The 25,718-nt window shown below is 45.5% G+C and overlaps 2 long non-coding RNA genes across 2 annotated transcripts; both read left to right on the top strand.

Moving 5' to 3' along the window:
- Positions 1–201: 201 nt before the first annotated feature.
- LOC125946021 (uncharacterized) lies at positions 202–23,800 on the top strand. Its single transcript, XR_007467323.1, has 4 exons — positions 202–870; positions 1,061–1,212; positions 11,770–12,548; positions 23,622–23,800. It is a non-coding gene; the product is annotated as an uncharacterized LOC125946021 (long non-coding RNA).
- LOC125946018 (uncharacterized) lies at positions 4,590–5,194 on the top strand. Its single transcript, XR_007467319.1, has 2 exons — positions 4,590–4,792; positions 5,026–5,194. It is a non-coding gene; the product is annotated as an uncharacterized LOC125946018 (long non-coding RNA).
- Positions 23,801–25,718: the final 1,918 nt, after the last annotated feature.

The following is a 25,718-nucleotide window of genomic DNA, read 5'->3' as shown; positions in this document are numbered from 1 at the left end:
CATCGCGAATCTCCCCAAAGGGTATGATGAGCATTAAAATCACCAGTGATAATGTATGGTTCTGGGAGCTGCTCGATGAGGCTGTAAAATTCCGTTTTTGTGAGGTGATGGTTGGGTGTTATGTAAATGGAGCACATCGTTATAAGCTTGTTGAATAAAATTGCTCGCACAGATACAGCCTCGAGAGGCGTGTGAAGGGCAAACTGTTGGCAAGCAACAGACTTATTTACAACTATGGCTACACCTCCGGACAAGGCAGAAGCGTTGTCACGATCTTTACGGAAAATGGCATATTGCTTGAGAAAGTTGGACTGCGTAGGTTTTAAGTGTGTTTCTTGGACACACAGCACCTTCGGATTAAATTTATGTATGAGTTCTGTGATGTCGTCGAGGTTACGAAGTAGTCCTCTGACGTTCCACTGTAGTATCTGTGTGGCCATGTTGCAAACGAAGTTTGTGCTGTGTGTCTCGTGTAAAAACACTAACTTAACTTACAGAGCCCTTGTCGGGCCCTGTGATGCGGGCTTTTTCTTTTTTGGAGCGGTCGAGAGATTCTCGCCGCTCCTTTGGCGCTGGCTGCGCCGTCTGGCTGGAAAATGTGTCCATCGGCTCTTGCGGAGCGCTGGACACCCGCTCTTGAGAGCGGTTTGTTCGCAGTGAAGGCCTCGTCTCGAGAGACAAGACCTTGGAGGCCACCAGCCCAGAGGTGGATGGCCCCTTCTGCTGGGGTGGCGGAGCAGTGCTAGCTGCAGTCGCCGAGGGGGCAGATGGCTTCACCGCCGGCTCACTACGCATGGGCCGGACAGCAGCCGGAAGCCGCTGCGACGCTGCCCCCTGACGCGTCACATCGGCAAAGCTGGTTTTAGACAGGTAGGTAACCCGCCTTCGTGCCTCTTTGAAAGTTATGTTTTCTTTTACCTTAATTGTCACTATTTCCTTTTCTTTTTTCCAAGATGGGCACGACCGCGAGTATGCGGCGTGCTCCCCATCACAGTTAACACAATGTAGAGAACCTTCACAAGACACGGAGGAGTGTTCGTGAGCACTGCATTTCGCACAGGTTTGGCGGCCTCGGCAGTTCTGCGAACTATGGCCGAACCGCTGGCATTTGAAACATCGAAGGGGATTTGGCACGTATGGCCTAACACGAAGCTTGATGTACCCGGCCTCGATGGACTCGGGCAGGACACTTGAGTTGAAAGTAAGTATTAGGTGTTTGGTCAGGAGTTCTTTGCCATCTCGCCTCATTTTAATCCGTTTAACATTGACGACATTCTGATCACTGAAACCCTCAAGGAGTTCAGCCTCACTCAGCTGCAACAGGTCATCATCTGAGACAACGCCACGGGTGGTATTCATAGTACGGTGTGGGGTTACTGTTAATTGGGCATCTCCAAATGACACTAGATTGGGCAGTTTCTCGTATTGTTTGAGATCACGGAGTTCCAAGAGGAGATCCCCGCTTGCCATCCTGGATGCTTTGTAGCCTGTTCCAAAAATATCAGTCAAAGACTTTGAGACAAGGAAAGGTGAAATTGTACGTACTGATGTGTCTGACTTTTCAGAGTGAATTACATGAAATCGGGGGAAATTCGGTGTTTGGCGTCCAAAAAACTGGAACACATCTTCGGTGCGCCCTCTTTTCAGACGGCGATCAGGGAGTGGCGGGAATTGTTCAGCCATAGGTATAGAATTTTTCGGCAGCGACGCCAGCCACCCACCATGGAGCCCAACGAGGGGACGCTGCAGGACCTGGAAAAGACAGGTCCTACAAAACGCCAGCTGTACGCCACTACTATAACCAAATATGTACAGCCAAGGTTGGTTGCACCACACAAGGTTAACCCTCGCTGCCTGGAAAGTCGGAAGTAAATAGAAGAGAGGAGAAGACAGGAAAGATTGAAAGTGAGAGAGAAAGACGAAGATTGAAGAGAAGGATAGGAAAAGGCAACTACCGATTTCCCCCGCGTGGGCCAGTCCGGGGGTGCCGTCTACGTGAAGCCGAGGCCAAAGGGGTGTGTTGCCTCCGCCGGGGGGCCGTAAAGGTCCAAACACCCGGAATTGGCTCAACCCCCAGGATCCCCTTTTCCCCGGACACGGCTAAGCCGCGCACGGTTAGACGCGGGAGGGGCCAACCCTCGTGTGCTCGGGTCCGTGGTGTCGCAACACACCAAACGCCTGCTGACGCAGACGCCCCTGCGGGCAATAATAGTTATGAAGAGGCAGAATACATGTTACAAAAATACTATAAATACAATAAATACAAAGAAGCAGTCCAGTGTTTCCAATTATACAATAATTGCTATAAAGAGGTAAAATACAAGATGTTACAATGCATTCGTTAATGAAGTCACAAATTTTTCATGACCTGAGATTGTTACTACCAATTTGGGAAGGCAATTCCAATCATTTGATGTGCGTGGTATGTATGACTGTAGGAATGATTCTGTTTTACACAATGGAATACCAACTTTATGAGCATGATCCAGACGGTGCGAAACGTAATAGGGAGGAAGTATTAGTAAATCGCGTAGGTAAGGATGATGATACAATTTGTGAAAAAGGCTTAAGGGAAGCATCGCACGCCGAGAAGCAAGCGTAGGTACTTTAAGGTTAGCTTTCATTACCGTGATGCTCGAGATTCGATTGTAATTAGAGAGTATAAAACGGACCGAATTATTTTGCACCATTTCTAGCGAATGTACCAAATTATTATGATGCGGATCCCAAACCGAAGCGGCATATTCTAACTTAGGACGAATGCGTGTTTTATATAGCATTAGTTTGAGAGACGAAGGCGATTTTGCAAAGTTACGACGAATATATCCGAGCATGCGATTAGTGTTGCAGACAACATGAGAGATGTGAGTATCCCATGTTAGATTGCTACTGATGTGAACTCCAAGGCACTTATATGAAGATACGCTGTCGAGTAGTACATTATTTAGGTGATAAATACGTAAACTAGTAATCTTTCTAGACACTCGCCTGAATTTACATTTTTTGATGTTTAGTTCCATAAGCCAGGTGTTACACCACTCAAAGACGGCATTAATGTCAGCTTGAAGAAGAGCGGCGTCATTTGGACCTGTTATTTCTCGGCAAATTACACAGTCATCGGCAAACAAATGAACGGATGAGGAAATGCAAGATGGTAAATCGTTAATATAAATGAGGAAAAGAAGAGGGCCGAGGACAGCCCTGCGGTACACCAGAATGGACTGTGCATTCTTCAGAATTCGCGCCGTTAGCTGAAACAAACTGAGAACGGTTAGCAAGAAAACTTTCAATCCAGATTAAAATGCAGGGATCGAGGTTAAGCAGTCATAATTTATAAATGAGCAGCTTGTGACACACTTTGTCAAAGGCTTTCAAAAAGTCAAGAAAAATGCAGTCAGCCAAGGACCTATTGTCAAGAATGGCGTTTAGTTTGTGTACAAAAAGTGTTAATTGAGTTTCACACTAGTATGATTTCCAAAATCCATGCTGCGATGGTGCGAAAAATGAATGTGATTCCAAGAACGTAGCTTGGTGAGAAGCCAAGATATGCTCTAGTATCTTGCAAGGTATACTTGTGAGCGAAATTGGTCTGTAATTTAGAGGGGACTGGTTATTGCCTGATTTATGGATTGTAATTACCTTCACGACCTTCCACTCAGATGGAAGAATACCATCATGCAATGATTGCTGGAGAATTTTTGTTCATGTGATTGATGTGTAGCAAACTGTGCTTTGTAGGAACTTCACATTAATCTGATCACAACCCGGCGCAGAGGACGGTTTTAGGGACCTAATGATGCTTGCGACACCATCATAGCTGATAATGAGAGGGAACAATATATCATGGTCATATGGTCGTAGGTGTGGTGGGGTGGAATTGCTGGGTAACGAAAAATGTTTTGCGAAGACTTCATTTAGTACTCCGGGACACTGGTTGGCCGGTATAGCGTCACCATTAAGGTCACTGAGCGCTATTACATTATCCTCTTTAAGATTAACCATGCGCCAAAATTGTTTAGGGTTAGTTTTAAGCATACAAGGTAATGTGCTGCTTAGGAAGTTATCTTTGGCGTCTTTTACGGCCTGCGCGTACTCATCGGCGCTGTTTGTAGGCTGACCAACGAGCATTGGTGATGATGTGTGGTGTTTTATGGCGCAAGGGCCAGTTATGGCCAAAGAGCGCCATGTCAGTGTTTGTGAGTGTGCAGTGGAGCGATGAATTCTGAGAAGTAGATGAAGCGTGGCTGTAAAGGGGCCTAAAAATAATCGCTGTAAAGCGCGTAAAATATACATGTACTAAAATCATGGCAATGACATGAGGTGTACTAAGAAATGAAGAATGCATTGAGAGGGAATGACACAATATTTAAAATATTTAAGATGCAGTAATTGGCAAGAAGCACTACTACCTAAGCAGAGCCCTTGAACCAGAAGGGCCTGGAGGCATGTGCTATAAAAAACTATCACAGCGGCATCCTCTGGAGAGAGGATGCACTACGAACTAGTTGGGCTGATAACATGCAGGACCACATCGTTTAAAAAATCGACGACTGCTTTGGCATTAAAAATCGGTTCTTTGCCAAGAAACATAATGGGGTGAAACGGGACATGATATCCGTGTACAAACATTTGATGCAGCGCCCGAAAGATGGCATTTTTGTTCGTGAGGCCAGCGTTCGGATATTTTCGACTGCAGGCCTCTTTAACAGAAGTGTCACGGGCGCTGCATCAAATAGAACTAAAGCGGAAGCCAAGCCACCCTTGCATGCTACGAAATATGAAGTTCTAAAAGGTATGCTCTAACCCACTTAAAATGCTATAATGGGTGTGTAATGCTTAATGAAATCTTTTGGCATATAGTTCAACTGTTGCAACATTGTGCATATTATGTGTGGTGAATTAAAGGTCTAGATAATTTCTCATTATGCACCCAACTTTCTATACTAATACTTGGTAATCAAAATTAAACTGATGAATTAAGAAAAAGTGCTTGTTTTCCGATTTCATGGTACTGTTTATTTTCAGCATTTTTCAGGCACTACCTGGAGAGCCGATGCAGCAGCCCCGCAGAAATTGCCACAAGGCATAGTTGCCTTGGCAAAATAGTCGCCTGCAAAATAGCCGACATCATGAAGGGGCAGAGGAAGCATATGTAGTTTTGTTTTGAGAATATATTTGTGTACATGTGCCTGAATCATCATCTGTGCTTATCATTCTAGGGGTGTTGCCACATTGTGGGCCCTCTTCTGTGAAGATAAACACCCACGGTACACTTATACAAGACTAATTACAATAGTCAGATACATGACCAATAGGTCGCAATGATCCAATAGGCAAATACAAAACCAATACATTACCAATAGGCAAATACAGAACCAATAAGCAAATATAGTTCCAATAGGAAAATACAGTACCAATAGTGTCAATAACCCAATAAGCTATTAGTTTTCTATTGGGAATTTTTGCTAGGGAGGTGCTTAGTGTCAATTTCTTAGTGTCAACATTTTATGTTGATCACATTTTGTTCTTTCCATTCTTCAAGAAGTTCAGTCTCGGTCAACTCCATGAGATCATCATCGGAAATCACACCGCGGATGGTGTTCATGGTGCGGTGTGGGGTCACTGAAACTGGTATGTCCCCGAGAGACACTAGATTACAGTAAAGTTTTTCATATTGCTTTTTGTCATGTAGTTCCAAGAGAAGGTCGCCACTCACAAGTCTAGTTGCCTTACAGCCTCAGCCAATTGTCTGAGTTAGACTTTTGTAAACAAGGAAGGGTGAGATCATTCTCGTTGTCTTTCCTGGTTTCTCACAGTGTATTACCTGATAGCGGGGGAAGTTCTCAGTGTTGCGACGAAAAAATTTAAATATTTCTTCGGTGCGCCATCGTTTCTGAGGGCGATCAGAGAGCTTGGGAAAGGAGCTATCCATGGAAAATTTTCAGTTTTCAGTAGTAACGCCAGCCGCCCACCATGGAGCCCAACAAGGGGACGCCACAGGTCTTATAAAAACAAGTCCTGCGGACGCCAGCTATACGTCACCACTATAACCGAATATGAAATAACCTAGGTTGGCTACTCACACAGGGTTAACCCTCGCTGCCAAGAAGGTCGGAAGTAATATAGAAGAGAGTAGACGACAGGAAAGATGAAAAGGCGAGAGAGAAAGACGAAGATTGGAGAGAGAGACAGGAAAAGGCAACTACCGATTTCTCCCGGGTGGGTCAGTCCGGGGGTGCCGTCTACGTGAAGCCGAGGCCAAAGGGGTGTGTTGCCTCCGCCGAGGGGCCGTAAAGGTCCAAACACCCGGCATTGGCTCAACCCCCAGGATCCCCTTTTCCCCGGACACAGCTAAGCCGCGCACGGTTAGACGTGGGAGGTTCCAAACCTCGTGTGCTTGGGTACGTGGTGGCGCAACTCACCAAACACCTGCTGACGCAGACGGCCCTGCGGGGTTCAGATACTTAAGATGAGGAACAAACGTCAGCTTGGAATCTAAAATGATTTCTAGGAACTTATGCTCGCTGCTCACAGAGAGCGCATCTCCTATGATTTCAATACTTGGGACTGGCGTTACGCCTCTCTTGTTGTTTGTAAAGAGTATGCAAGTGTTCTGGGAGTTCACTTTAAATCCATTTTCATTTGCCCATTTGGACAACTTGTTTATTCCCAGCTGCCCTTGTCGTCCGCAGACGGCAATATTGCATGACTTAAAGGCTATCTGCACATCGTCGACATAAACAGAAGAATAAAACATCGTGCGTGGGATGACTGCGTGGAGGCAATTAATTTTTACAATAAATAGTGTGCAACTAAGCATGCCCCCTGAGGCACACCGGTCTCTTAATTGGGTGAATGACCGAGACAAAGCGCTACCCACTCTTACGCGCAATGTGCGATTAGATAGGTAACTTTCGATAGACGATGATGATGATGTATGGTGTTTAATGGCGCAAGGGCCAAGTATAGCCAAAGAGCGCCATGCCAGTGTTTGTGAGTTTGCAGTGGAGTGATGAATTCTGAGAAATAGATGAGGCGTGGCTGTAAAGGGGCCTAAAATAATCGCTGTAAAGTGCAGTAAAATATACATGTACTAAAATCATGGCAATGACTAATGAGGTGTACTATGCAATGAAGAATGCATTGAGAAAGAATGACACGATATTTAAGATGCAGTAATTGGCAAGAAGCACAACTGCCTAGACAGAGCCCTTGAACCACAAGGCCCAGGAGGCATGTGCTATAAAAAAAAAACTATCACAGCGGCATCCTCTAGAGAGAGGATGCGTATGAACTTGTTGGACAAATAACATGTAGCACAACATCGCTCAAAAAGCCAAGGATTGCATTGGCATTAAAACGTGGTTCTTCACCAATAAACATCATGGGATGAAGAGGGATATGATAGCGGTATGCTACAGGAAAATGTTTTCTTCTCTCCGGTTCGGCTTCCCGACACTCCAGCAGGACGTGGAGGACGGTCAGCCTCTCACCACATCTACCACAGGTTGGTGGTTCATCACCAGTAAGCAAAAAATTGTGGGTGCCGTACGTGTGTCCTATTCTGAGATGGCAGAATATGACGTCAATTCGTCGTGTTTTCGTAGCTGAGGGCCGGAAACCTAACTGTGGTTTAATCATGTAGTTTATTACTTGTTTCAGCATCCCACAAGCGTTGCCAGTGGCTTCGCAGTTTCTTTCGCAAGAAAGGTTTCAAGTCTGTTGCAGGAACAGCTACTGTATGATTACTAGTGTGTGATGTCGCTGATGTGGCCACTTGGTCTGCTTGCACATTACCCTCAATGCCTCTATGGCCCGGCACCCAGCATATTATTACATGCTGGTTTGCTACATACGCTCTGCATAGGGCGGAATAGAGCTCAATGAGTACAGGATTTTTGTGCTTGCAGAGTGACATCAGGGCTTTCACAACGCTTAGAGAGTCTGTAAATATAACTGTTTTTTGAAGTTTTGTTTTCATTATATGATTCACAGCCGACAATAGTGCATAGGCCTCAGCCGTAAAGATACTTGTTTGCGGGTGGAGTACACCGGATTCCAAGAAAGATGGGCCGACGGCTGCATAAGAAACCCCGGCATGTGATCTAGAAGCGTCTGTGTAAAACTCTGTACACGAGTACTGGGATTGAAGCTCTAGGAAATGCATTTTAATCTGTGCCTCTGGAGCGTACTTCGTGACCTCTACGAACGATGTGTCACACTCTATGATCTGCCACTGCCACGGCGGTAACATTTTAGCAGGAGACATAGGTCGATGTTCAAGCAATGGAACACCCATTTGCTCACTAAGATTCCTTACACGTAATGAGAACGGTTTTCTCGCTGCAGGTCGGTTATGGAAGTGTGTAGCAGCGGTCATATCTTTTATGGTGGAATAAGAAGGATGTTCATTGTTGGCTTGTACTGTCAGAAAATACGTGAAACTGCTATATGAACGCTGCAGATGGAGTGACCACTGGTTCGACTCTACATAGAGGCTCTGGATCGGGCTTGTTCGGAAAGCACCGGTTGCGAGGCGGATACCTAAATGGTGAATGGGGTCTAGTATTTTTAATGCACTTGGCGTTGCAGAGTTATAAATTATAGCTCCGTAATCAAGGCGTGAGCGGACAAGACTGTTGTACAAGTTTAGGAGGCATTTTCGATCACTACCCCATGTTGTGGGCGAGAGAATTTTTAAAAGGTTCATAGTCTTCAGACACTTTGTCTTCAGATATTTAAGATGGGGGATGAAGGTAAGCTTAGAGTCCAGAATTATGCCCAGGAATTTATGTTCACTGCTCATGGATAGTTCCTCTCGATTGATCGCGAGATTTGTCACCGGTGTCACGCCTCTTTTGTTTGAGAAGAGTATGCATGTACTTTTCTGTGCGTTTATTTTGAACCCATTTACATCCGCCCATTTAGACAATTTATGTAATCCAAGCTGCACCTGTCGTTCACAGATAGCGATGTTACATGATTTGAAACATATCTGTACGTCATCGACATACACAGAATAAAACATGCTGTGTGGAATGACTGTATGCAGGGAGTTCATTTTTACAATGAAAAGTGTGCAACTAAGTACACCCCCATGCGGCACGCCAGCCTCCTGGGTGAATGTTCTAGATAAAGCATTGCCCACTCTTACGCGAAACGTGCGGTTAGACAAGTAGCTTTCGACTGTGTTAAACATATTACCGCGGACCCCCATCGCAGAGCGATCTCGCAGAATCCCGAAGCGCCATGTCGTGTCGTACGCTTTCTCTAAATCTATAAATACAGAAAGTAAAAACTGTTTATGAATAAACGCATCTCTGATGTTTGCCTCGATGCGAACAAGGTGGTCTATTGTCGACCTACCTTCTCGGAATCCACACTGGAAGGGGTCTAGTATTTTGTTATTTTCTAGGAAACTAATTAAACCCCGGTTTATCATTTTTTCATACAGCTTGCACAGGCAGCTTGTTAGAGCTATTGGCCTGTAGCTGCTGCCTAAGGACGGGTCTTTGCCTTGTTTAAGTACCGGGATGACTATGGCTTCTTTCCATGAGGACGGAATACAGCCAGCCGTCCACATGATATTAAAAAGAAGCAGGAGTGTTGCCAGTGTTTCGGGGTGTAAGTACCTAATCATTTCGTACATGATACGATCGCCACCTGGCGCCGAGTTGTTACAACAAGCGAGAGATGCTTTAAGTTCGGCTAAGCTAAATGGTTGATTGTAAGCCTCACTCGAAGAACCTTTGCGGTTAAGAGGCTGCCGCTCTTCACGTTCTTTGAACTTCAGGAAAGTGTCTGTATAATGCGATTCACTTGAATACATATTGAAAGTGTTCACCTAGACAATCCGCCTGGTCTTCCAGGCTATCACCTTGGCTACTTACTAAGGGTAGAGGATGTGACTCCCGGCCTATTAGTTTATTTACCCTGTTCCAGACTTTTGTTTCGTCGGTGTATGAATTTATACTGGAAAGGTACCTTTCCCAACTCTCTCTCTTTGCACGTCGACGCGTTCTTCAGCCCTGTGACTTTGCTTGTTTAAAATTTATCAGGTTTTCAGCTGTTGGGGAGTTGCGAAACAATCTCCAGGCTTTGTTTTGCTTTTTACGCGCTTTCTGGCATTCATCATTCCACCAAGGCAGGCGACGTTTATTAGCTAGTCCATTAGTTTGTTGTATGCACCTTTCAGCAGCATCAATGATAAAACCTGTTATATACGCCACAGCATCGTCTATGTTAAAAGAGGCAATGTCATCACGGCTTAAATATGTTATTTGTCGGAAAAGTTCCCAGTTAGCCGAGTCAACCTTCCATCGGGGAACGTCTGGCGAGCATCTATCATGTTCTGTTAAGCCTAGCATAATTGGGAAGTGGTCGCTCCCAAAGGGGTTCTTGAGAAGAGACCACTCCAGGTATGGCATTAGTGTACTCGATGCTATACTTAAGTCAATGGATGAATATGTGTTATGTGTAATGCTGTAATACGTAGGCTCTTTCTTGTTAAGTAATGATGCGCCTGAAGAAAACAGAAAATTTTCAATCAGGCAACCTCTCGCATCGCAACGTGAGTCTCCCCACAAAGTGTTATGTGCGTTGAAATCTCCGACAACTATGTATGGCTCCGGAAGTTCATTTATGTAGTTTTGGAATTCGGCTTTATGTAGTTGATAATTGGGAGGGATGTATATAGAGCTGACAGTGACCAGCTTGTCAAACAACACCCCTCGGACAGCAACTGCCTCTAGGGGCGTACGAAGTTTTAGTTCCCGGCAGGCAACACCTCTGTCGACTACAATAGCCACACCACCGGAAGACAGGACTGTGTCATCGCGGTCCTTACGAAAAATGGCGTATTGTCGGAGAAAATCTGTTTGCGTGTGTTTGAGGTGTTTCTTGGACACACAGCACCTATGGATTATACTTATGTAGGAGTTCTTTGATGTCATCGAGATTGTGGAGGAGTCCTCGGACATTCCACTGTAATATTTGTGTATCCATGTTGAATGTGGGTTTTGTGCTCTGTGTTAAGAAAGAGGAATTACTTCACAGAGCCCTTTCCGGGCGCCGTGATGCGGTGTTTTTCTTGTTTGGAGCGATCGCGAGACTCTCGCGGCTCCTTAGACGCAAGTGGCGCCGTCTGGCTGGTTGTTGTGTCCATAGCCTCTTGTGAGGCGCTGGACACACGCTCTTGCGAGCGGTTGGTTTGACGAAAAGGATTCGCCTCGAGAGACGAGGCCCTCGAGGCCACCAGCCCGGAGGTCGATGGCCCCTTCTTGTGAGTTGGCGGAGCAGCGCTAGCTGCAGCCGCCGGGGGGGCGGATGGCGTCACTGCCGGCTCACTGTGTGCGGGCCGGACAGCCGCCGGAAGCCGTTGCGACGCTGCCCCCTGACGCGCCACTCGGCAAATGTGTTCTTTGGCAGGTAGGATACCCGCCTGCGTGCCTCCTTGAACGTTAGATTTTCCTATACTTTAATTGTTACAATTTCTTTTTCTTTTTTCCAGGATGGGCACGACCGCGAGTATGCGGCGTGCTCCCCATAACAGTTCACACAATGTAGCGAGTTTTCACAAGACTCAGATGAGTGTTCATGAGCACTGCATTTCGCGCATGTTTGCCGGCCTCGGCAGTTCTGAGAACTGCTGCCGAATCGCTGGCATTTAAAGCATCTGAGAGGATTTGGAACGTATGGCCTGACACGAAGTTTGATGTATCCGGCCTCGATGGACTCGGGCAGGACACTTGAGCCGAAAGTGAGCACCAGGTGCTTAGTCTTGATTTCTTTCCCGTCGCGCCTCATCTTAATTCTTTTAACGTTTATTACATTCTGCTCACTGAAGCCCTCCAAGAGTTCAGCCTCGGTTAGCTCCATTAAATCATCATCTGAAACAACGCCGCACGTGGTGTTGTTCATAGTACGGTGTGGTGTCAGCGTTATTGGGATGTCCCCAAATGACACTAATTTCGGCAGTTTTTCGTATTGTATCTGATCGCGGAGCTCTAGAAGCAGATCACCGCTTGCCATTTTTGATGCTTTGTAACCTCGGCCAAGAACTTCAGTCAGAGACTTCGAGACAAGGAAGGGTGAGATCATTTTCACTGTCTTTTCAGGCTTATCAGAATGGATGACGTGAAATCGTGGAAAGTTTTGTGCTCTGTTGCCAAAAAATTGAAATACATCTTCGGTGCACCCTCGTTTTTGAGGGCGATCAGGGAGTTTAGGGAAGGCACTGTCCATGAGTATAGCTGGGATTTTCGGCAGCGATGCCAACCACCCACCAAGGAGCCCAACGCGGGGACGTGACAGGAGTTCCTGTAATCGGAATCCTGCCAACGCCAGTTGTACATCACTGCTATAACCAAATACAGCATAACCAAGACTGGCTGGCCACACAAGGTTAACCCTTGCCGCCCAGAAATTTGGAAGTGAAGAGAAGATAATAGGAGACAGGAAAGAAGAGACAGTGAAAGAGAAAGAAAAAGTGTTGAGAGGGGGACAGGAAAAGGCGACTGCCGATTTCCTCCAGGTGGGTCAGTCTGGAGGTGCCGTCTGTGTGAAGCAGAGGCCGAAGAGGTGTGTTGCCTCCACCGGGGGGGGCCTTAGAGGTCCGAACACCCGGCATCGGCTCAACCCCCAGGATCCCCCTTTCACTAGACACGGCTAAGCCGCGCACGGAACATGCGAGAGGGTCCAATCCCTCATGTGCTCGGGTATGTGGTGTCGCAACACACCAAACGCCTGCTGACGCAGACGCCCCTGCGGGCTTCGATAGACGAGTTGCATAAATGCCAGCAACACTGTAAAAAGCTCTGGAGTGTTCAAGCAACACTGTGCGGCGCCGCCATTTTGCATGAAAACACTACAAAAAACGCAGTGCACTGCGAATGCAATAGGGATAAAGTGTTATCTTGACGTCTTGATTTTGTATTCTGTGTTTGTGCAATCATTCCCAATGATGTCGCACCATTCATTGACGGCAATTTTCCCCATCACTGGATGGAAGAACGACCTTGCCGTATTACCTCTGCTGTCAGATCGGAGCGTACATGAATTTTATGTAGGACGATCGGGAACGAAACGAAGCTACGAATGAAGCTACAACTTTCAAGTGGAATCGTACGTCAACGTGTGTGCACTGAAGACCAACGTCACCCAAAGCAGGTAAGTATTTGTTCAACTGTATGGCATGTAAACGGGCAATAGTCGCAACCGTTGACCTTCTGTGATAAAAGCGCTTTGCTCTTGTGTGAATGTTAAGAAATCCTCATGACATTATTTAGGCTTAGGTTTAACAAAACAAATTATAGATGAGTTGGTGCAATAGCTGATTCTCTTGTCTGAAGTCATGGATGAAGGAGCTTAGCACTCTATTTGCAGCGCCGGGCTCATCTTCTTGAAGGCACCATGCTACAAAAGCAAAAAAAAAGAATATGCCACCGTATTCCGTGATGATAGCATTGGACACGACACGCGTCATCGATGGAAGCTGCAACTTCCCAGCAGGAAAGCTCGCCCGCAAACACATGATCACTGTTTTGAGGACTGTCATACTCCTACAGTGTTAGGGTTTCTCCGAGGCGCCGGACCAGCTCTCGTGCATGGATTTGCCTTAACAATGGAAGATTCTCCACCGAAGCGCGATCAGAGGATGCCCGTTTCAATGCGTGGACTGGCGCAAAGTGAAAGAAGGTGGGACTAGCAGGCCAAAGTTTGCCTTGCCGAAGGAGCGCTGTGTACGCCGTAGAAATCGGCAGGAGCAAGAAGAGGGGAAGCAAAAGTTTACTCAAGAACTGCTTTCATTTGACCCGGATAATGGCTTCGCGAAAGCGCTCCTGCTAACCGACGAAGGCGAGACCGTACAGTCCAGGTTCGGGCTGGTGTCCTCATTAGTGCCACAGAGCTACCAGCAGTCCCTGCTGCCACACGATTTCACCATTCTTCTTTCTGGCTTACAACCAGCAAACGAAGATCCTTGGGAAAGCATCCCGACTCTCACTTTCTTCGAAAGCGGCACAGCCTGGAATCCTCCAGCACACCTTGGGACAGTGTTATGCAGGTCAGAGGCTGGTCAATGTTTCTTGCAAGGAATTACTATGAATCTCTCAAATGTTGCGTGTTGGTGCCAAACCCTTGTATGAATTATGTTTAGTCATGGTTTCAATGCTATAGGCTGAGTCATCACATTTAATATTTTATTGCCTTGGACCCCCATTTGGTAGCACGTACATGTGCATGCACATTCATATAGTTTCCTTTCACTAGGTCGTATCTTTTTATCCGTTAGACCATTGTGTGCACTGAATGTGAGAAACATGCAATGTTTTTAATTTTCATATCTGTCTGGCATTTATTTCATGCATCAGGAGATATGTGTGACACCAGTGGCAGCTGAAGCGCTTGAAAAGGACAGCCGCCAGCAGGCAAAAAGAGCAACATAGCAGCAGGAATGCCGGCTTCGTGTCACATCCTCTAAGTTTGGTGCGGTCCTGAATAGGAAGGAGTGGACTGTAAAGGGCCTGCAGAACCTCACACCTGCCAAAGACCTTTCTAGAGTTGCTGCAGTCAAGTTAGTATTTTCTCTTCATCCTTGTAAACACATGAACAAAGTATATATGCCACAGAGTGGCATTAGCATATCCAAAATTGTACTAAACATAGTAGGGTAACATTGCACTTAGTTTATTTCCGTTACGTTTTTCCAGTTACGGCATCAAGATGGAACCACTAGCTGCTCAACGCTACGAGGATGCTCTACGCTGTCTGGGCCACGCTCCTACAGTTAGACCTTGTGGATTGCTGGGTAAATGTTAAATTTAAAATTAAATTATGGGGTTTTACGTGCCAAAACCAGTTCTGATTATGAGGCACGCCGTAGTGGGGGACTCCGGAAATTTGGACCACCTGGGGTTCTTTAACGTGCACCTAAATCTAAGTACACGGGTGTTTTCGCATTTCGCCCCCATCGAAATGCGGCCGCTGTGGCCGGGATTTGATCCCGCGACCTCGTGCTCAGCAGCCCAACACCATAGCCACTGAGCAACCACGGCGGGTCTGGGTAAATGTGAGTGGGTATATATCTCAGCTTAAGCACTTGCACTGTTCGCACACATTCTAACGAAGAATACCTTCTTTTCTGCTATCCTTCATCTTCAGTGCGTACTAATGAGTAGTGGCCCGGGGCACCATGTTGAAGTTTACTGTTACATCAGTTATTAAGGGGAGAGGTGGGTCAAAAAACGGCGATTTTCATTAAAGAAATAGGTTTTGTGTTTTTAGTTGTTTCAGCTACATTGATCTCTCCTATTTCACATATGAAGAAATCAGAGCCAGAAACGATCGGGAAAATATAATAAACTCGGTTGAAGCACTCGAGGTGGCAAGAAAAGGCACAGATATGACACATTTTCAAGCGCGCGATGCGTCAAACCGCGGTGTCGCACGCCATTGGGATCGTGCAAGGAGGTAGGCCTAAGCTTTTTCTCTCCAAGGTTAGCTTTGCGGCATCACAATCTCCCTGGGAAGTAATAATAATAATTAACAGAACTAAACAACTTTTATAATTTTCAATCGCATTTTTCTCAACTTCTTATTTTGGGCAAAACAAGGCATTTGTGTACAACATTTTATGTACTTATTGTGGTCCAATTAAGACCACATTTAATGGGTGTAATTTTTAGGATATGTAGAATGCACTTATCTAGGATTTAATGCAATCACTTTATTTTTTTAAGGATGAAAATTTGTAATGTACTCGGGCACCAGCCACTGAATATGAAGCACCAGATACGAAATTCTCTTAAAATTTGCCTGTAAAGGGAATCACAATATCTTGCTTATTAGCACTTAGTGGGGTGTTAGGTATAAGAAAAATAATTTTGCACTGCTCTATCATGCTAACTGCTAGGTCCAGCAGCTGCACAAACATGCACTGCTTCTCACTTATGCATGGCACTTAGGACATGAAACTATCGAGATATCCTAAAACTAAAAGTAGATTTCGAATGAAGAGATCAAGCCCTATAAGCGGTAGAATTTTCATTTGCCCAGCATCATTATTTTAAAAGAAATGTTTCTAAGGAGCATCTCTCCTTAAAGGGAGTTTCACAATGCTTTTCATGCATCAATGAAGGCTGGCATGGGACTATGTGGTGGATATCAAATACAAATGCAATGTGTGTCAAGTCAAAGGACAGGATCTGCTTTTTACGTAGATTATAGATTATAAAACAAAGGTTATTTTCGTACATCTCATTTGAATGACAACTTATACGTGCAATATTTTTAACCTGTAATCCATAGTTTTCATTTCTGAAGTTGCACTCTAGATCTACATTGGACGTTAGCTAGGAGTTTGTATGGCTGTGGCGATAGAAGTTGACGCCGTGGTGCTTGAACAAAGCCTGCATTGTCTCATGGGGATGCATGGTGTCTCTTCGGATAAGGCATTTTGCTGCTGAGTAGAAAGCCTAACGTTAAGAGACAGGAAGAGAGTGGTGTGGATCACAGAAAAAACTGGGATAGCCGATATTCTAATTGATGAAGAAAAGGGAAGGCCAGGCGAGGACGGCAGAAAACTAGGTGGGGTGATGAAGTTAGGAAATTTGCAGGTGCAAGTTGGAATCAGCCAGCGCAAGACAAGGTTATTGGAGGTCGCAGGAAGAGGCCTTCGTCCTGCAGTGGACATTAAAATAGGCTGTGATGGTGAGAAGGCCACGGATTTCATTCTCGGGGGCGCAGCCACATTTTTATGGGAGTGAAATGCAAGAGCCCCTCGTGTATTGTGGAGGTGCACATCAATGAACCCCATTAATTTGGTGCCATCTACTATTGTGTTCCTTTATTCCCTACATAGTTTTCCCTTATTTGCCGTGACAATTCTTTACACACTTGAACTATATATATATATATATATTTTGCCAGATTGTGGAGCTAGAAGCAGGATCGGGAATATTTGCAGAAAAAGGTGTTCTTTGCAGCATCGAACACTTTGGGAAAAGGGCAGCAGGCGTGGCACTGGCACTTTTCAATATGGTGTTCACACCACAAGCCCTTGTGTCTCTCTCAGTTAAAGGCAAAGGGCCAAGGGTGCCCATCGCCCATGTGAGCAACGGCCTCCCCTCCACGCTGGAGCACTCCAAGCTATTTTGTGCGAGTTATGTCGGTAGCATATTTCACTTTTATGTTTTAAATTTTACATGCAACTGACGGCACCTATGAGTGCAAGTTTTTTTTCAGTGCTTTCGTTAGAGAAAGAACACACACAGTGCAGTGATTGTTATTAATAGGTCATTTGATGAATGTAAACCTAGACTAAGTGTTTGGTTTATATTTGGGTGTTTTTTTAATATACAGAATTTCAAAAAATCTCAGTAAGGTCAAAATATTTGCACTTGATTTGAGCACATAGTACTTATGTGTAAAGGGCCCTGAACCACCCCTCCAGCGTAATAAGAAAACAAATACACATAACGTAAGCAGCTGTGAACATCTAAGCCAAATTTTGCTCAGCCCAAACTACAAACTGTGGACCGAAGGATTAAAACAACAGAAATAGAACCAATGCCAAATGTTGATGGCAGGTGATGTAGCAACACAGCTTCGTTTTGTCGGTACGAAGGACTTTGAGAAAGAATGAAAAAAAGTAAACATTGCACTTGTAGTATCTACGCTGCTGCTAGGTTTTTGGTGAAATTCTTTCAGTAGTATATTCCTGGGAGGCACCGGACTCATGAAAAGGCATTTTTGAGGCTTAAAAAAATGGTGGTTTAGGCCCCCGTAAAAATATCGTCTAGATCGAGCTTGCACAGGCTTTCCTCTTTATCAGACATTATTTTATGATGTTATGAATATGTGTGCTGATCATATTTTGCCTTTTACAGCATACAAAAGGGCCTTCTCAGCAAAGAAGGGTGCGAACTTAACGAAAAGTTGGTGTTGCTGTCAATTGGGACAAAGCTTAGCGAACTGAGAAGTGAGAAGGTGAAGCCCAGATGTTACTTAGTCAAATAAATATGTTGAAATAAAGGCCTGCATTTTTAGTTCAATATTCTGCATTATGTGAAAAGCTTTCTTCTATGTACTTGACTAAAAGTATGCAGACCAGGGGTGCCACGAAAAAAAAAACCTTATTTCTTTGATGCCTTGGGATATGTAACCTGAAACAGAAGAGGGCAGTTCAGACTTAAATGGTGTGGCAAACATCGCAGTGCATTCATCATACAGTTTCATGCACAAACCGATCGACAGTCTTATTTGCCGAATGATGTCTGGCTTTTTGACAGCCCCCTGGTCCACATAATTCTGATCACAGGTGTACAATGAGGTCATTTTAATGTAATGCAGCCATGGTTGCATTGTATACACCACTGAAACATGGTTTAAATTTATGTGGTTGTGACAGATATATTAATATAAAAAAATCGTGTAGCTTACACAGAAGGCGCAATACTAAAGAGAGAGCGGAGCTGATGGGCACTTAGCTAGTCTTGGCTTTTGTGCTAGGGTAAGCATTACCAAGTCATCTCCAGCACTTTCTGGAATTTATTTATTATTGATCGATTAGCTAATGATTGGCTATCAATTGCCTATCTAAGACTGACTTTACGTTTATGTAGTCCCAACCATGCTTTGCTAGCCTTATACCCCTGTGAACTAGTGTAGTTGAGCCTGGCTATGTGGCATTGCACTTGGACCCTTTCTGCACTGCCGCCAGGATCGGCCCACATTCTTTGGATTCAGCAGACACATAACAGTGGAGCTTTTTAAGCCGGGCGTAAAAATTCCAAACCTGCCCTGGTGGCGTAGTGGCTAAGGCATTGCAAATCTAGTAACGCTGGCCGTTGCACTACTAAACCGAGGGCGCGGCTGTTGCATTTCGATGGGGGCGAAATGCAAGAATGACCATGTACCGTGCATTGATTGGGCGCACATCAAAAACCTCATTGGGTTAAAATTAATTTGTGTCCCTACTACTATGTGCTTCATAATGAAATTGTGGTTTTGGCACGTAAAACCTCCGATTTTAATTAATTTAATTAGATTCCAAATATAACCATATACAGCGTATAAGGAGCCCATATATGGGCATATTAAAAATTGGGCAAATATGGCCATATGGCCCTTATATGCCATACATGGCCATATCTGCCCAATTTTTATTCTACCCATATATGGTCTTTTTCATATCAGTCCATATAGCACAAAAGCGCACAACGGTGTCTTGAGAAGGGCAACGCTTAGCCCTCTGACATTTTAGTATCGGGTTGACATTTGTGATATTTTACTTCACCTTCTAACTAAGCAGCACCGTGATCTCGCAAGACCACTTCGCAAGCGCCAGCAAAACCCGCACGCTAGCCGGAGATGCGTCAGTACGCACGCAACACCATAGCATTTTGTCGCGTTCTGCGCATGCGTGCAGCAGTCCCGTAATTTCGCTACTATGCAACGCTCTTTGTACGCTATACTAAAACTGTCTATTTGTGCAACATCAATGCAAGCACACATTAGACAGTTTTAGTATATATAGTGTATGCAAGAGCATTGCGTACATAGCGAAATTACGGGACTGCAGCACGCATGCACAGAACGCAACGTGTTGCAAGCGTACAGACACATCCCCGGCTAGCGTGCGGCTTTTGCGGGTGCATGCGGTGTGGTCTAGTGAGATTATGGTACTGCCAAGTGTTTTGAAAGATGGCGGCTGCCAGGAACGGTGAGGTGAGTGCGGAAAATGATTCTAGTTTGCGGCTGCATTTTTCCGTCTCACTGACCTTGCTGCGCAAGGTACTAACGGAAAATCATTTTCGGGATTTCGAAATGATGGTGCTAACCTCAGAATCTTATTTACTTATTCTGGATGGATTACCGTGAAATTTCTTCAAAATTAAATCTGTCCGTTACGTAAGACAATGAATGGCTCTTACTTAGAGATGCGAAGTGCGGAAAAAAAACGGGAAAATTCCAAAAAAAACCTTTTTTTTTTCGTTTTTTTCGGCGCAGTTGGAAAAATTGGCCAAAATTTCCGCGGGGAAAAACGTACAGAAATAAAACTTAGGCAACACCCAGCGTTGAACGTAAAAGTGTTTCGAAACGCAGAACGCGACACCGAAACATCGCACATGATACCAAAACACCAAACGACGGCTGACGACTCGCCATCGATATCACATAATGCCAGCTCCAGCGTCAGCGTGGCTTCATCATTTGGGTGCGGTTTCTCATGTTTTGGTGCTCGTTATTGCTCAATTTTGACTTTCCCTCGTGCACTTGTGCAACCTGTGGCGGAAGTCTGCATATGAAGCCGTGTGGAAGCAGATTTTGCAATGGTACAGCCAATTTCCAACGTGTGGATGCACTTCACGGTTGGGGAGACATCTTGATCCATGTTTCCATAGTCGAAGCCACGACGAAATAGCCACAGAAGAGACATTTCAGTGTTCTTTGTTCTAACTGCCGTAACAATTCTAAGAAGCCGCGCCTGTTCACAGAGAACTGAACGCGTTCGTGGTGATGCTTCTGGCTTGTCTTCGATTTGTTAAACCTTGCATTCGTTTGTGAAAAGGCAGAAAGCATTTCACTTGTGTTATTTACATAATGAAAGTTATGGCTTTTGACATTTGTCAAACTATTGACCGTATGCTCAAAAAATTGGTTCTTTTCCATTTTTTCCAAAATTTCGGGAAAAAATGTGAAAAAAACAGGTTTTTTTCCAATTGCTCAAAATTTCTGGAAATTTTGCATCTCTACTCATACCCCCGTAAACGCGGCCTCCCCATTACGACGACAGAAGAGAAGTAAAATTCTACGCTGGAATTATTAGCGGCAACGCAGCTAGCTATGGAAGCAGACAACAAACGCGGGAGAAGTGGCACGAGCGCCTGCCGACCACCTGTAGGCCCCTAACCTATGTATAGCGACCCATTTTCTCGGGATCTGCTAGGCTGAAAGGATTCATGTTGGTATCATTGTATTCAGCTATTTGTGTTCTCATTACTGAACTAGAATTATCTATAGTTTATTTATTTCATGCTTTTGTTTTTAATGGACCCTCCCAATTTTTAAGCCAAAATGGACAATCAACATCCTGTCAGATAAAATTGACTGCATTAATTTCCATAAATCTAGTTAAGTAAACTCTCCCTTGTGTTTTCTTGGCAGTGGGAAAAAACTATGCTTGTAGCTTTTGTAGTTCCAGAGAAAAAGGGTCCAATGTCGCAAAAATTGATGTTCTCAGATAATTGGCTTTGAAGTGATACCGGCAGCGTCCTAGGATTGGACTAAAAATAAAAAGCTAGGCAGCTTTTTGCTGTTGCCAGACGAGCAATAACCATTCCGCTAAACAACCAGAAAGCCTGCGTTCTTCTTAGATTTTTTTTTCAATGCAGGAGAGGTACAGATCACTTATATGGTAAAAGGGGGCAAGGCCGGACACCACCTAGGTTTAGGAAAACAAATAAATCGCACAAATAAATCGTGCACGCATAAATGACACAGTTAGCATTGTTCAGGAAAGACTGGGGATTCCAAATCTCTAACAAACAAAAAATCGATTTTTTTAGTTTGCCCACCCTGTTCTCTTAAAGGGTCCCTGAAACGGTTTGGACAAATTTTGTAGACGCGTAGGATACAGCTACAGTAAAACATTCGTGTCCCAATTTAATTAAGTGAAGCATCTCATATAATGAGAGCTAGGGGCGATTACAAGTTACCCTCCTCCCTAGCCATGCATTTCCTTCTCAACTCGTTCGCCGAGTGATCGAGGTTAACCATGGGGCTAAGCTCCACCTTCGCTGCCTCTACGTATGTTGTGACATGATGTCGTCTACTTCCGGTTGTTTTGGAGCTAGTATACTAGTACATTCAGAAGCATTGCCCCGGATTTCAGAGCAGTGTCGTTGTGTGGAAAAGTTTTACGCTGGCTGCAGCGCTTATTTATTTGTGCACACGTTCCTACGACTTGGTCGTAGGAACTCCGCGGGTGGTGTTCATAGTACGGTGCTGAGTTACTGTTACTTGGACGTCCCCAAAGGACACTAGATTCGGCAGCTTTTCATATTGTTTGCGATCATGGAGCTCCAAGAGGACATCACCACTTGCCATCCTCGATGCCTTATAACCTGGTCCTAGAGCCTGAGTTAAGAGATTTCGAAACAAGAAAAGGGGAGATTGTTCGTACTTGTTTTTCTGAGTGGATGACATGAAATCGTGGGAAATCTCGTCTTTGACGTCCAAAGAACTGGAACACATCTTCGGTGCGCCCTCTTTTTTGACGGCGATCAGGGAGTGGTGGAAAAGGGCTAGCCATAAGAATAGCTGGGTTTTCGGCAGCAACGCCAGCCACCCACCATGGAGCCCAACAAGGGGATGCTGTAGGGCCTGTGAACACAAGACCTGCAGACGCCAGCTGTACGTCACTACTATAACCAAATACAGAATATCCAAGGTTGGCTACCCACACAAGGTTAACCCTTGCCGCCCAGAAAATCAGAAGTAAAAGGAAGCGAGTAGGAGACAGGAAAGATGAAAAGTCAGAGAGAAAGACGAAGATAGAGGAGGAGGACAGGAAAGGGCGACTGCCGATTTCCCCCGGGTGGGTCAGTCCGAGGGTGCCGTCTATGTGAAGCAGAGGCCGAAGAGGTGTGTTCCCTCCGCCAGGGGGCCTTAAAGGTCCGAACACCCAACATCGGCTCAACCCCCAGGATCCCCCTTTCCCCAGACATGGCTAAACCGCGCACGGTTAAGCGCGGGAGGGTCCAACCCCCGTGTGCTCGGGTCCGTGGTGTCACAACACACCAAACGCCTGCTTACGCAGATGCCCCTGCGGGAAGGTCACTTGTGCCACACGTAATAATTACATGCTTTGTGGGAATTTCCTTGTCACGCCTTAACTTAATTCTTTGAACCTTTACTACGTTTTGGTCTTGCCATCCATCCAACAGCTCGCTTTCGCTGAGCTCTAGAAGGTCGTCATCAGAGATGACACCGCATACAGTGTTCATTGACCTGTGAGGGCCCACTGAGACGGGGATGTCACCAAATGCAACAAGTTTAGACAATTTGTTATACTGGGGCTTATCACGCACTTCCAGAAGAAGGTCTGCACTTCCCATCTTAGTTACTTTGTCACCCGGGCCGACTGCTTCTGTCAGGCATTTTGCTACAACAAATGGAGATATAGTACGGACTGTCTTCATTTCGTGTTGGCTATGAATGACATGGTACTTGGGAAATATTTCTTTGGGTTTCATGAAAAAGTTGAAAGTGTCATCGGTGAGCCCCCTTTTCAGGGAGCGATCAGGAAGTAGGGGAAAAGCATTTGCCATATAAGTTTGCAAAATTCGGCGGCGATGGGAGCCACCCACCACGGAGCCCAACAAGGGGATGCTACAAGGTTGGAATACCTGCAGATGCCAGCCATGCTTCGCCGCTATAATTTAATATAGAATACCCAAGGTTGAATAAGTACACCAGGTTAAGCTTTGCCGCCCAGAAATTTGGAAGAGAGAAGAAGTGACTAGAAGACAGGAAAGATGGAAAAGTGAGAAAGACAAAAGACTGAAGAGGGGGACAGGAATAGGTGACACCCGATTTCCTCCAGGTGGGTCAGTCTGGAGGTGCCGTCTATGTGAAGCAGAGGCCGAAGAGGTGTGTTGCCTCCACCGGGGGGCCTTAAAGGTCCTAACACCCGGCATCGGCTCAACCTCCAGGATCCCCCTTTCCCCAGACACGGCAAGCCGCGCACGGCTACACGCGGGAGGGTCCAACCCCCATGTGCTCGGGTCCGTGGTGTCGCAACACACCAAACGCCTGCTTATGCAGACGGTCCTGCGGGAAATGGAGGCGATTTGGAAGCGCAACAAATGGTGTGAGGACACTTTACCCAACCTATACTATTTCATTTCAAACAAGCCCTAAGTGTGTCTTTACCTGTCAGTACATAAGGGAATCGTGCTGCTCGGTCCTTGAGTGGCAAACCAACAACATACGCCAATCTCTGTGGAAAAACGTGTCGCACAGGGACTATACCGCTTGTGCTCCAGCACGGAGGACAGAACGACTGCCCACATCTTTGGAATAGGTCGCTCCACTGTGAATGTTCATCAAGAATTCTGTGCTGCCGTGGTAGATCTGCTTGAAGGAGTATGGTTACGGATGGTACATCCCAACAATACGAGTGCCCACATGCGTGAGTTCTACGCTGTCACGGGCTTCCCAGAAGCCATCGGCGCCTTGGATGGCTGCCACTTTCCTGTCTCGCCCCCGAAAAAGCATGCAATGGACTATTATAACTACAAAGGCTGGTAGGTTCCTTGGCCCCTTTTTGCACTTGGCGCACTTGTACACTCCTGGTGTGCTTGGTTTTAATGACATGTGTTGAACTCAATACTGCATCTTTATCTGCACTCTTTTTGATGGATATACTCTATTAATTGTAACACCACGTGCCCCCTGTTGTATGTGTGCATTTGTTGGCGTCAGTTTAAAATGTTCCCTTTAATGCTTTCAATATAAATTTACTTTGCGGTGGTCTTCCCAACAATACTGGTTTACTTATTTTCCTCATAACTCCAGAATTTCCTGTATTTCTACATGCTGTGTTTGTCCATGCATTATTCCCTGGTTCATCACTCCCAGTCCTAGTAGGCCTTGATCTGTGCTTATTTCTTTATGCAGCAAATTATGGTCAGCACGCTTGTCTACTGTGCTGAAGCCAGGGTGCTTCAGTACAGAGAAAGTTAAACCCTAGTTTGGCTATTGCAGTTAAATCCTAGCTTGGCTAAGTCCCATAGCATTTCGTATGCTTATGCATCTTCAACACCGAGTGCCTGCCAAAAAAAATTGCAATTACTGTATGCAACAAGGAGTCATTTCAGTGCTCTAGACAACTGTGGTGATGACTACTTGCATGTGTATTTTCATAGCAGTTGCTGTAGTGTGAGGCGCCTCCAAGACTCCCACGTCTACTTCGCCAGCCGCCCGACAGATGGCAACACCTGTCTGGCGTTCTCCCCTGCTTTCCGGCCTTTAGTTTGGAGTGGAGAGCAGAGAGAGTGTCTGTCCTGCTGCCATGTAGGACTGTTGTGTTGAGTCGCGCTGGCGCGCGCTAGCCCTTGTATTGTTGAGTATGCCTAGCCAACATTAATAAAGACGTCGACCTGCGTCGACGTTACCGCCTTCGTGTCAAGCCTCAAGCATCTCGCCCCAGCCTCGCCCTCACAGTAGAACCTGCATTCGCTTTCCAATACAGGTAAAGCATCATACTCCTGGCAGTAGTGGACCACAAATACTATTTTCAGTATAACATTAGAAGTCCCGGAAGGTGCCATGATGCCAGTGTGCAGGCCAATCTGAGCTGCATACACTAATCAAGAATGGGACCTTCGGCTCTCCCATGGCAATGATAGAGGGCACCAACGTTCCGGCCATTATTCTGTGTGACCAGGCATTCCCCATGTCATCGAACCTGCAAAAGCCATTTCCAAATGCTTAGCGTGGAAGCCATGAAGCAGTGTTCAATTACAACCTTTCAAAGACTAGGTCTGTTGGGAATGGTTTCAGGAGGATAAAGGCATGCTTTCACTTCATGATCAAGAGGATGGAGTGCAAGCAAGCTGAACAAGGCCAAACTGGCTATTTGAGCTGCTTGTGTTCTTCAAAATATCTGTGAGGCAATGAAAGACAGTGTAGAGCCCCAGTGGGAAAGTGAGGCA

This window comes from Dermacentor silvarum, chromosome 5 (genome assembly GCF_013339745.2).
Source record: "Dermacentor silvarum isolate Dsil-2018 chromosome 5, BIME_Dsil_1.4, whole genome shotgun sequence".
In the NCBI taxonomy this organism is placed as follows: domain Eukaryota; kingdom Metazoa; phylum Arthropoda; class Arachnida; order Ixodida; family Ixodidae; genus Dermacentor; species Dermacentor silvarum.
The sequence above is the reverse complement of the archived record's forward strand: the minus strand, read 5'-3'. Positions and strand labels throughout refer to the sequence as shown.